The following is a 13,698-nucleotide window of genomic DNA, read 5'->3' as shown; positions in this document are numbered from 1 at the left end:
AAAACCCTCCTCGATACAGGTGCTGACGCCTCTTTGATCTCGTACGAATTTTGGAAAGAAATAAGCAAAGACCTTTCCGCACCCAGGTTACAATCAGCTGACGACGTTCTTCTGGTCGATTATAGTGGTCGTTTTAAAAGAAAGTGCAAGGGTAAAACTATAGTACCAGTTCAGATTGACGTATTAACGTTTTCACTCGAGTTATATGTCGTGCAAGATTTGAACGAACGTTTTATTTTGGGTGTCAACGCGCTTTCACAATTACAGAGTATCGTTGATTTTAGTCAGGGAACGTTTTCATTGGAACACGAAAACATTAGAATCGTTGTATCGCTACTCCCCCTTCCGGTGCAATCCACGTCGGATGATAGTGATGAGGAAACAAATGACAGCAGCAATATTAAAGAACATCAGCATATTAACCGTGTAGGAGTTAACGAAGGAGAAACCTTCCGAAAGCAGGTGGCCACAGATGAGCAGATCATTAATGCAGTTCAGAGGGCAGATGGGTTAACTCAGTCCCAGCGAAATCAGTTGTTAGACTTGCTATTTAAATATAGGGAAATATTCACTAACTACCCCGGGAAGTGTAAAGGATTTATATATGTCAGAAATTAACACTACGGAAGCATTAGTAAGGAAACAATATCCCATCCCTTATAAGGCCATTCCATTTGTTAGGAACGAACTTCAAAAATTACTCCAGTTGCAAATCATAAAACCAAGCCAAAGTGTACACAGCAACCCACTTTTAGTCGTACCCAAAAAGAATAATCAATTCCGTCTTTGTATCCATTTACGCATGGTGAATGGGCATTCCGTATTACGACAGGTTAGACCAGAGCGCATTGAAGATTTGCTCGCGAAGTTGCAAGGAAAGAAATTTATCACGGTTATTGATTTTCAACAAAGTTATCTGCAAACTGAACTTCATCCAGATTCTCAACCATATTTTGCTTTTAATTTCGAAGGTTTATGTTATCAATATCAGTGAGTGGCGTTTGGATATCGAAATGGATCATCCGCTTTAAACGCGATGATGGCACATGTCTTGGGGCCCGAGTTGCATAGTAAAATCATTCGATACGTAGATGACAATTTGGTAATGACCAATAGTTTCGAAGAACATTTACAATTATTAGCTGAAGTGTTTCAGAAATTCAAAGAACACGGAATCACTTTAAATATAGATAAATGTCTGTTTTGTGCCAATGAAGTCCCATTTCTAGGATATGTAGTTAGCAAGGACGGTATACGAAAAGATGAACGCAGTATAACAGCTGTACGGGATTTACCAAAACCAACCAATATTAAAACTTTGCGTTCAGTGTTCGGGTTATTCTCTTGGTCTAGGTCATTTGTTCCCAACTTTGCTATGAAAACCGCTCCCTTATATGATTTATTGAAACAGAAAAAGAAATGGCAGTGGAGTGAACAATGCGAAACGGCATTTAATCAGATTAAGCAAGATATTTGTAACAACATCATGCTAGCTCATCCAGATTTCACAAAAGAATTTTATGTGCAATCTGATGCTGCACAATCCGGAATAGAAAGTGTCCTCTGGCAAAAACACGGCGACGAAAAACGAATTATACAATGCATAAGTAGAACGTTAACCCCTACCGAACAGAAATATTCAACCACAGAAGCCGAGTGTCTTGGGGTCATCTTTGCCATTAGGAAATGGAAATCAATGTTGTTGGGCAATCACGTGATTATTGTCACAGATCACCGTGCTTTGTCGTATTTAGATCGCGTTAAACCCTGGAATAATCGTTTACTCAGATGAGCCGTCGAATTGCAAGAATTAAGTTATGAGGTTCAATACATACCAGGTTCTGAAAACACTATAAGCGATACATTGAGTAGGCTCTTCCCCACCCACGAACACCGCCTACTGAAAGTTCACACTTTCCAAGTGTTACAGGAAGAAGTTATGAACATAACACCTGAAAGGTTAGCTGCACTCCAACGTGAATGTTCCGATTACTCTAACGTCATTGCTGTTTTGGAGGGTACAGTAGACGAGACGGAATATAAGAATGGTAGATCGTGGAAAAAGTTTTACAAATTAGATAATCATATTTTGTTAGTTCGAGATTTTCACCAGCCAGATCAATGGAAAATTTGCGTTCCTCCAGCACTTACACAGAATATTTTAGTTGCGTACCATACCGACATTCACCACCCAGGCGTTGAAAGGACTTTTTCTATAATATCTAAAGCGTTCCATTGGAAAGGATTGCGAACAGCTGTCAAGAACTTCATTCGCGATTGTATTACCTGCCAACGTATGAAACCAGACCAACATCCACCTGCTAAGTTGATGAATACAATACCAGTAAATGCAACTCGTGACGCAATTAGCATAGATTTTCTAGGAAGTTACCCTACCGGCCAAGCTCAGAAAAGATTCGCTTTAGTAATAATGGATCTTTATACCCGGTATTGTACTGCGTTTGCATTGCGTACATCAACAGCGAAGGCCGTAGTAAGATGTCTGGAAGAATTTTATTTCCCCATGTTAGGATTAGTGCGAGTAATTATCACTGACAATGCAGCTGTGTTTCATTCGAAACCGTTTCTAAAGGCTATGAAAAAGTATAATGTAGTTGTTCGTCACACTACCCCATACCATCCCATGGCATCGTTAGTGGAAAATGTTAATAAGAACCTAGTACAAACCCTCAGAACTTTGTGTTCGTCATCTCATAAAGAGTGGGCTGAATATCTGACCCAAGCAGTGTTGTTGTATAATTATTCTATCTCCCAAAGTCTTGGTGTTTCTCCTGCCAGTTTGCATTTAAACATCAATTCGTCGCGACCCATATTCACACATTTTGGTATAAACGTACAGGAGGCGATTACGACTGAAGATTCGATTAATTGGAGTAATAAACTTGTTATGGCCGATTTACGTAGAAAACGGAAGATTGCCGCACGTAATGAAAAATGGAATCAAACCCAACAGGGAAAGAGACTCGTTGTTAAGGGAGACCTAGTGTTTGTTAGGCAACGAAATGTAAGCAGTCTCGTTAAGAAGGAAATAGCAAAGTTCTTTGAAATATTTCGGGGGCCGTATGTTTGTACTTCAGTCACTAGTAACGATCGTGCTGTTGAATTATGGGACCCATACAATGGTCAGATTATTGGTTTCCACTCCATGGACAGAGTAAGAATTTGGAACCCCACCCCAAAGACCTATAATACTTGGATTCTTATGGCCAGAAAACATTTACCTGAAGAACAAGTAGCTAAACTCAAAGATGTTCCTTATCATCCATCAACGCATGAAAAGCTATTACCATTGTTGTACCCAGAAGTAGATATTGTTAATCAGCCTGATGAAACCAATGAAGATAATTCGGAAACATTGTTAAAACAGACTTGTGTTAAGTTGCAACACTGTGATCGCTTAGAATACTTTTTGCATAAGTTGGGTGATTTGTATATCACACATTATTGCAAAGACTCCACCGAATGGTCCGACGAATGTATTAAAGCCATTATGACTAATTTTTCCAGTGGATTACAATTGCTTCATTGAAAAAAAAAGAAAATAAAAGAGAGCTAAGCACCCCACCAATCCGTATATTTAGGGATTTCTCTTACAGCTTACCAAAGAAGACCATCCATCCATCCAACCACATTTCTCACCATTACAACAGGTACGTGAGATAATAAACATGTTTAATTAAATTTTATTTCAGGATTAGTTCAGGTTGAGGATGACCAGGAGAAGGAAAGGATCCAGGAAGAACGATTAAGGGAAAAGAAAGGTAAAGATAAATTGAAATTAGTTCGCGAATGTGCTTTGATTCAAAATTTTATAACCATAACCCATTTTCAACCATTACTATTTTTTGTGTGGACACCACCACAGTCACGGAATTTCAATGTTTTGTTTGTGTATTTGTTTGTTTCAGGATAAAGGAGAGGACATCTGAATAAAGTTACGCCGATATCATTTCTGTGTTGTTTTATTATCATAATATTAAGAAATGTGAATTTTGAAACCTGTTAACCCTATTTGAAGTTCTTAATAGGAATTTTAGAGATTGGTTAGGTACCTTTAGAGATTTTGATAGGATCTTTAGAAAACGTACATTACGAGTATGAATACATGCATACTTAAAATTATTGGCAAATATTTCTTTTGTTTAGTTTGTTGGTGCAAACATGTAAACACAATTCTATGTTAGAATATGTCTTGAAAAAAAAAGTGTTTTTTTCTTGGTTAATATTCTTTTCCATTTAACGTCTTTGTCATTGAACCTACGTAAGAGCATGATAAATCCATGAAAATTAGATTGGTTATACACTAAAATGTCAAAATTCTAAATATTATTAAATGTGATTAAAAAAAAGTAAGAGAAAATAAGGTTGAAAATAATAAATCTGGTTACAAATTTATTCACCTGTATAGACACTATGTAAAATTAATAAGTATTTATCGTCACAGTAATAGAGTTCGAAATCTAGTATAATTTAATATAATAACGTTACGAGTTAAGAAGAATGAAGAGGTTAAAATGTAATTTAACCCTTAGAGGCGTCGCTACTATTTTCTTTCAAAATTAAAGTGACGAAATCGGGATGGCGTCCGATTGGGCCTCAGCTAGTGTGTGAATTTGGCCTTTAGACACACACACTTCTAAATTCCATTTCGGCTTGTGACATTTTAAATATATTTATTTAAGAACAAGATATTTACTTGACGCTTAAAAATTTCATGTTTTTATTAGATATTCATTTTTTATTGACTTAAAGGAAATGATAAATTGCATTTGTTTGGATTTTAATAAACCACTTTTTTCTTCTTTCCTTCATGTAGTCCTGTTTCCGTGAAATAAAATAATAAGAAATGCATGGAGTATTGTTAGAAAATATAATATATTGTAAGCTTTGTTATAATATTTCGCGGAAACTGAACTACCAATATAACCGGCACAATTTGGTATCGATATGTAAAGTGTTTGTTTTAATTAGGTAGCGATTACCTAGGATAAAATTGGCTCACAAAAAAAGGAAAATAAATATAATACGAACATCATGGAAATTCGATAATCAGAATTATCATCAGCCTTGAATTCATGAATGTCGACGATCTTGAGTAAAAATTTGATAAATATCGTTTTAAAATAAATTTATTCTCGGGAATGAAAAACGTGGATAATAATTGTTTAAAGTAGAATCAAGTAAACCATGGATGTGACATTCTAATTTTTAAATGATGTTTGTTGGATGTAACGATTAATTCAGAATGTGAAAATTTTCCAATTTCAGTTCTTTTCGATCTTTCTTGTATGAAAAGAGTCTGTTGGTTCTTAATTGAACATTGTATAATTTTCAACCCACTGATTATCATGGTCGGACTCGTAGTATCGACCTTATTTTCTTGTTTCGTTGAGGTCATTACCACTCTGTTATTTATTTTTCATTACTCATTTAAAAGAAAGAAAGAAAGTTAAGCATGATACGTTCGTGCTCAAAGCTGATTAGCGTTCCCTTACGCATTCATAATTCTATCAGTCTACTGGAAAATTGTCATTTCAAGTTGTAGATAATTGTGGTGTCAGATTGGTGGAAGATTTACTCGATTGTGACTTTAATCTCGGATGTGACTATATACCTGGAGTTGATAAGTGCATTTTGCCAGATAGGCCGCACATCTTCGTATCGGCTGGCGCTCTTTTAGTGGATGTAATTGTAAACCTACTAATTTTGTAGGTATGAGCGACCCGAAAATAATTAATTATTAATAAGTGATTAATGGTATTGAGATGCAGGACTGTAGTATCGAACTTCCCTCCCCCAGGGTATCCTTATTGTCCTATTCATATGTTTATTTTCTTGAAATACCTTCTATAGGTCTAGATACTGACAGTCCAATTGGGGTTGGAACAATTTACCCGATTATGACATAGCTGTAATGTTTGAAGCATTTAGCTGGGAGGGATTAGGACTTAGTGCAGGAGCGATTTATTCAAATCGTCGGGGAGTTCAGCAACCCCGCACACTCTAGCTATGTGAAATAGTAAGTCAGCGCTTATTGATCTTCGGGATCAAATCATTAACCTACATTTTTGTTTAATTAATGACTTACGACCTGTTTTGTCAACCAATGACACACAGGGTAGCGCTATGTAAGGCTTAACCGCCGTTTAACTCACACGTGTATATATGTATTTAAATGTTTGATAGTTTATTAGTTAAGTTACGCAAAGCAAGCGTATGTATGAATCGTTCAATTATCCGATACAAAAAGATAATATGTAGGAAGATCAAAACGCCATCTATTGCACGCGCAGATTACTATTAATATCAAACTTTATAAACTTCATGGATATATTTGCTTTATGTATTTAGTGAACAAATATAAGATTTGGATTTAATCATATACCATTTTATGTTTACATGTTAGGTTTTTATGTAACGTTTCATAAATTTCGTAGCTATAATCCAAAAGTCATTGTATTTTGTTGTATTGAAACGTATATACATACTACAGTAGATTTTGTTTAGCTTCAATATAGTATATACTAGTTTTTCAATATATCAATCTAATTTATATTCCGTGTAACTTAGTCGCTATGGTGCATAAGAATGTCTGATAAAACATTCACTCATTTAGTAATGAATAGTCAAGTTCTTCAGGGAATTTGTATTGATACACATTCTTCATATTTTTATTTTAGTTTATGATAATTAAAGCAGAAAACATAAGTAATGTATGTACCATATAGACGAAAAGTTTGTTCATTTTAGTAGTTAATAACTTTGTAAATATTTTGATAACTTTATAAAACATATTACCGTAGCTTAAGTAATTTGTGTCATGTGTTAATTCATATTTTTAAATTCTTAGATAAATGTGGTGTTTATTAGTGAATATACTGAAGAAATATATGTAAGTAAATCACTGAAGAAGGCTAGTTAGTAATGCCCGAAATATAGTTCAGTTCAATAATTATGCAGATACCATTGAATTAGATATTCTTTTTCTTGTCGAATTTTTACATTTTTACTTTACTATTTTTATTAGTTATCGATTTAGAAAAAAGGGGTGGCCAAACATACAGGTGTAAAGACCTATTACTCAAAGTAATAGCAAGGCGTATGAAATAGTGCAAAGTAGCGTTACTAGTGCTTCGTAAATAATGCTCCACCAATAGTGCTCCTTCAACAGTGCCAAAAATAAATAGTTCCTCTAAATTATACTCCTAATGTTTCACATTTATCCCAAGCTGCTCCCATGTAGTGTTATAGTGGCGTATTTATCCCCGCAAGGAGACATTGTGTTCACCGTTACCATAAGACAGTGGAATCAAACTATATACAGGGTGCGTCAAAATCAAGGACCACATATAAACGGTCCAGAGTTCTTCGTCAATCTTGATACAATATTGCCAATTCTCTGTGGGCGCCATTTGCTATCGACCATCGAAGCAAGAAAAATTAATGCGCACATTTTATTAAATTCATAATCGACTTTGGGTAATGAACCTAGCAGTTGGCAACTATGATCACGCTCTTTCAGCACATGACATCTCCTCGACGCCACAAACTGACTTTCCTTGTGAATGTGTGTGTGTGCAGAGCAATGGTTCTTTGTCTCGAAGACATTGGAACTTCCGGTTGTGTAGCTTTGAGAACATTCCAGAAACTACTGGATCATTTCGCATTTCCGGTGATTTCCTAAAGTTAGTGGTGATTGGACAACTTTTCAATTACTGACCAATCAGAAACTGTGTTACGTCCCAAGTATACTCTACTCACATGCTTTGTGCAATCAAGAAGTGCGCCAAGTAATCGGGATCTGGGATTTGAAGAGTACACCACGTATCCCGAGCCGCGAGACATTTTGTTGGCAAAAGTGCAATTTTAATAGAACATCGATGCCTAGTTGGTGTAGACAAGTAATTTTAACACGTGTGAGTGACGACTGAATGCAATAGTTGCAGTATTATCAAGGAAAGTTCAAAAATAAGGAAATTTTGTCGAATTGGAACTTAGCATGCCAGAGAAGATAACGGAACCAGCTTACCATCCCTTGGACAACGAAACTGTAAGTACGTAAATTGATGTGATAGGAGCAATCAGCGAGTGATTCATGCGAGCATTATCCAAAATCCGCCGGACCCAGGAATATATCAACAGTTTAATGTGAGAGTGATCGTGTTTTTCGAATTGTGATTTATACGCTAGTTACATCGCCTTCCACTAATTGCGAACGTCGACTTAAAAATAATAATAATAATAATAAATGTAGACGTACGATTAGCGGGCCACCACAAAGCAAAATCGCATGCGTTTAATTACTTTCTGTATATAATTTAATATTCTTCAACAGTGTTTAGCTAGTTAGGAAATTTCATAAAGAAAAGTTGTCATTTAAAATACGAACTCTAATGTGTGTGTTTGATACGAATGATGAGAATGTTGTCTTACGATGCTCATGTTTAATGTTTGTTGTTCATTTCAGTTCATGTGTACATTGATACCAAAACTTCCCATGTAGAGACCAGTGCATGTAAGATTATAAATTTTGCTTTTTGTTAAATATGAACAGTTAATAACTAAGTCCCGGCATTTCAATCTTGTGCTACCCTTATTATTTCTTTTTGTTGTTGTTGTCCTTAGTTTTAAACATTGACGCGAGAGTAGGTCGCGGAACGTACCCAGTCTTAATTGTGCTTGTGTAGTGAACTATCCCTCGCGACAAACTTTTCATTCAGGCGAGAAAGGTAAAAATCAACACTTTTTGCTAATCTTTATTTTTTTTGGATAGTTCGGACGCGACCAAACACGTTGTTACCAATCCTTCTACTTGAGTCATTCACAAGCTCAAGCAGAGGTTGGCAAAGCATGTATATACTTCCAGGTGAGGGGGATGATTGGGAAAACCTTTAATACAGAATTCATGTGAACAAAAGACGTAAATAAGCTTGTGTGACCTCCTTCACCAAAGCGATAGTAATTTCACATCAGGCGTTTGCTATGGCGTCCTGGCATTGTAGATAAAAACTGAAATCCATACGCAAAACATTCGTAAACGCAACTATAATACATTCGTCATGATGAATGAATTTTTCTGACTGGTAGCAACTTACATTCTGCAGATACTACGATCAACCTGTTCTCTGTTGCGGGCGGTGTGCTGGGACCTTCAAACTAAGACCAGCATGCATTCTGTGGTGCGATTTTCTGTTCAAGTCGATACATTAATCTGAATGGAATGTTCTTAAATGCGCATTCACCAGTGTGTTTCCTTTAAAGAAACGTGTTGTTTGACTATTTGTATCCATATCGTGACACTGCAGTTCTATTTCAATTGAAGTAAACTGCTTGTTAATATACTGTATAACGTACTCAGAATAGTATGACTTATGAAATTGAAAGGTTCGTCGCCGGAGAAACAAACCTTGCTATTGAATCCCATTCTATCGCAAGCCTATCCAATCGAAATTATTGCTACCTACTCCCGGAAATTTCGCCTTGCATTACTGTTTCACATTTTTGGTATGCCCAAATAGCTTTTCCCCTACCAGTTACCTGAGTGAAATTCTGCGTTCACTGATACTTGCATATAGCGGATTTCTGAAATAAAATTTCGTTGCAACTAAAAGTACGCTGTACATAAAAGGAGGAATTAATATATATTATGGTTTAATATCCTATGATTATATCTTCGTTGAGTACCATAACGTTTTATAATGAGTACACACAATAATGACTTTCTTGACACCACACCGTATAAACTTAAAATTCAATGCACACTATAAAAATAATACCTATTGACGATAGAGTAAGACAGCACAAGTAGACGTACTTATTAGGGCAACTGTGAACTGTTAGAACATTACAAGAAGACTTAGACATTCTTATTTTAAGTACAATACGGATTACTTGAATAATATGATATTTGTATTAATGTAACAACATACATATTAGATTTTTAAAAATAACTAAAGAGCATCAAGAATATTTTATAATAATACTTCTATATAATCTACAATAATTTGTATACTCTTTACCTTATTAAATTGTACAGGGTGCTTTTTTTAAACTCACGGATTTCATTTGGATATAGACTTTCTAATTGAAGTCCGATTTTCATATGGTTGGTGGCAAATGATCAAGGAAGGATGGGAGTTTTATGGAACTATGTTTACTGGTTTAAATTAATCTGGGATAATATCGGCCACTCCTCAAGAAAAACAGCAAATATTCGCCAGTGTACCTCCCAATTGGAATGAGGTGTGGTGTGGTGTGGAGATTTGAATTTTCTTCGTTAGATAACAACCTCGCCAAGGCCAATAAGAAACAAGAAACTAGACAATTGTGTTGGGAATTGTGCTGTGCAGTTTTGTGTTACTGTGTGACTATGATCAGGACACAGTGAGAATAGTGTACAGTGATACCAATTTAGCCTATTTTTCGCTAAATCTAACCTATTTGGAGAGGCATTTAGCCATACAAATCTACAAAATGCTTATAGCCTTAAATATAGCTGATTTTTATGAAACTCTTTCGCCATTTTTGGCTTTTTATTAGCCTTTAAATTAATTCGAAAAATATATTTACTTTGAAAATAAAGTGAAATTTTAAAATATTATCCTATTTGTCATTATATATTAGTGTATTAATTGATTCAACTAGATAGAGGGTGTTTTATTACCCAACAAACATTTGTTTTTAATATCACTGCCATAACGGCCTACTTTTTAATTATTTTAATTTTCTCATGTTATTGCAAGAGTGTAAGTTTTCTAATACAAATTTAATAAACTGTTCAGTTCTTTACGCCACAGAGATTTTGTTTATTAAGGAAAACAAATAGAATATCTAATTAGCTTGTAAACTCTCAATGGAATCGTGATTCATATGGGTGTACGGAGAAATAAGAAATGTTTGTAAGGACTATGACCTGCTCAAAGAAGTACTACTGAAAATTGGGACAATGGTAGATTACACATCCATAACCAATCCACAATTCAACAATGGTGTATCTAGTTCCAGCGTTTCGGCTGCTGCGACGTCATCGATGATAGCTTATTCCAATTCAGTTGATAATGTGGCTGTTGACTTTCACAAAGCAGATGAGTTGTTCATGGATTTTTATTGTAAATTAAAGTCATGTATGTTGCTTGTTAGTCTTAAGCGAACAAAATCCAAAATTTCATTTTTTACTGTAATTCACTTATAACCCTACACACAAAAAAGTGATTTAAAATTTACAATGTGGGTTATATGTTAGCAGTTCAAAATCTAGCCATTTTTTTGGCATAAAAAAAGCTTATTTCTGAAGGCCATCTAGCCTATTTTCTTCAGAGGTTGTTGGCAACACTGATAATGTAGTCTTTGGAGCAACATGAGATTGTTACGACCAATAATTTCTTTCTGTTTTTTTTACCGGTCGACAGAATATAATAACAGCAATAATAATAATAATTATTATTATTCCAAAGTAGAAATAAATAATTAAAATATTAAATAATTATGACTAAAAAAATGGAAATTATATTTTAATGTAAAAGAAACTGATTTTACACTATTCATTATTTTGAAAGAAATCTACTGTACTGACATTAAGCGAAATCTCGTTTATTGATCAGAAGTTACCAGGATCTTGTCCTAAGCAACAATTCCATCAGTGAAATTAAATCTTTATGTCTTTCTCATTAAAAATCTTATGCTGAAGGTTGGTAATTACATTGAGAAATTTGTAACTGCGCTTAAATTGAAATGGAAAATAACCTGTTCAATATGTTTATTGTTTCAGAAATAACAAAGAAACATCCATCATCTTATATACATAACAGTTGCCTAGACAGTGAGTTTGGCCTCAACATAGCAGCTCGTATCTTCATTTATCCATTACTTAGACCTAATACATATAAATAGGGCCTGCTAGCGCCTGCTAAGAAACTGGGATATTATACTTCAGGGTTGTCTTGCAGTATAAAAAAAATGATTAGGTTGAAGGTCATCTTACACTATAATTACTTATTCTGATGAATATTACAAAGTTTATAAAAGCCATGCCATCACACGAACATTAAATGACACATACATTATTACTACTAATAATAAATTATTTATCGTGAGTTAAGAAGGAGCAGAGCAGTGGATTTATGACATTGGCGATACAATATACCAATATTTCCAGCTCTATTTACTTCTCCGAATAATTATTACTTAGTATGAAAATTCTATAATTATTCAACAATAAAAGAAATTAATGAGGAATGATATATTTACATGAAGAAAACATATATGGAATGTGAGGCATTGACTTAAACGAAAAAAAATAAAATCGTTCATTACTGCATTAGAAACTGATTATAGATAAATCCCAATTTCCAGCATGGCACCACTAACCAGACAATATGATAATAACAATATTATCTGCTTTTCTTAAGTTGGTTCATTTCTAAATATTGCATGAATCGTAAGGTAACAAGATAGAGGTTTTTCTGAGGCAGGCAACTGTGAATGATTGGTACCGTCGAAGCTCATTTCGTACATTAGCATTCATTAATTACAAAATTTAATAATCAACTGAAGAATTTAGAATATTATGAAAATTGAGGATTTATATTTGTCACGCGATTACAGCTATAAGACATTCCCACTATGAACCTGAAGTGCATGACGCTACCGGTAATTAGCTACGAATCATCATCATCATCATCACACTGTTCAAATACACACGAAAAATAAAGCTTATAGAAATTTCTTTATCACTGATTAGTTTTAATTTTCAGTGCCGCTAGTGCCACCACTAAGAACTAAAAAAAAAACTTTGTATTTAAACCTATTGCGAAATTTTCCGTATTAATCAGTCATCCTGGGATTCCCACTGCAGCTATCCGAACTCCTGTGAAGTAAATAATTGATTAGGGATTACCTTATAAAACGGTTATACCATCCAGCACCGTTCGTGTCCCAAATAAACTTCCTCGTTATGCCTGCAGTACAGTCCCATGACTGATAGAGATTATCCGACGGTGTCGGAACACCACATTACAGTACTACAAACGAATCATCATCTTGGTGTAAAGTCCATAATCTACACTGAAATTCACGTACGAAGTCCTACTCAGATTACTTCATTGCTTCTATTGTCATGATCAAACTTGCAATCAATAATTTTGCATAGATAGAATGCCCCCAGCACTCATCCCAATGCAGAAACCGATTATAGTTTTTCAAAATTATATTCATACGTCACACCTAACAACTAATGCCGAGCTATGAACAAACTAGAATTTATCTCTGTAAGAACATTATTGCCTTGAATCATATTTAACATTCAAAATTTACTCCCGTAATTCCTAAATAAATGTTGATACTAAATTATTTCATCCAAGAAATGTATAAAATATCTATTTTATGCAGCACTATTTCTTTACTTTCTCTCTGAATTTCGATCGTCAGTTGTTTTGTTGCTATTAATTTCAACTGCCCGTACTTATAAATGGCAAGCACTGATTAAGAGAAGCAATTACAGCCATCAACGTTTATGCACTGTTCGACATCATTTGCAATATTAATAGTTAAATATTCGTAATAATTAATTTCTTTTTTTTAAATAGACTAAGTTTAAAATATAAATAATTACATATAATCAGCATGCACTATACTGATAAAGAAATTTTAGCTTGCACATTTGTTACTGTAGCTAAATTT

The 13,698-nt window shown here is 34.5% G+C and overlaps 1 protein-coding gene across 1 annotated transcript in view; it reads right to left on the bottom strand.

The window, feature by feature from the left end:
• The window catches only part of LOC145669231 (uncharacterized), a 66,222-nt gene extending 52,784 nt beyond the window's left edge, over positions 1 to 13,438 (bottom strand). The window contains exon 1 of the mRNA XM_081737559.1: positions 12,917 to 13,438. The gene's annotated coding sequence lies outside the window, so the exon portion shown is untranslated. The remainder of the gene's footprint in view (positions 1 to 12,916) is intronic.
• Between the last annotated feature and the right edge of the window lie 260 nt (positions 13,439 to 13,698).

This window comes from Thermobia domestica, chromosome 13, assembly GCF_964235325.1.
Source record: "Thermobia domestica chromosome 13, izTheDome1.hap1.1, whole genome shotgun sequence".
Classification (NCBI taxonomy): domain Eukaryota; kingdom Metazoa; phylum Arthropoda; class Insecta; order Zygentoma; family Lepismatidae; genus Thermobia; species Thermobia domestica.
This window is presented reverse-complemented; position numbering and strand designations above follow the sequence as displayed.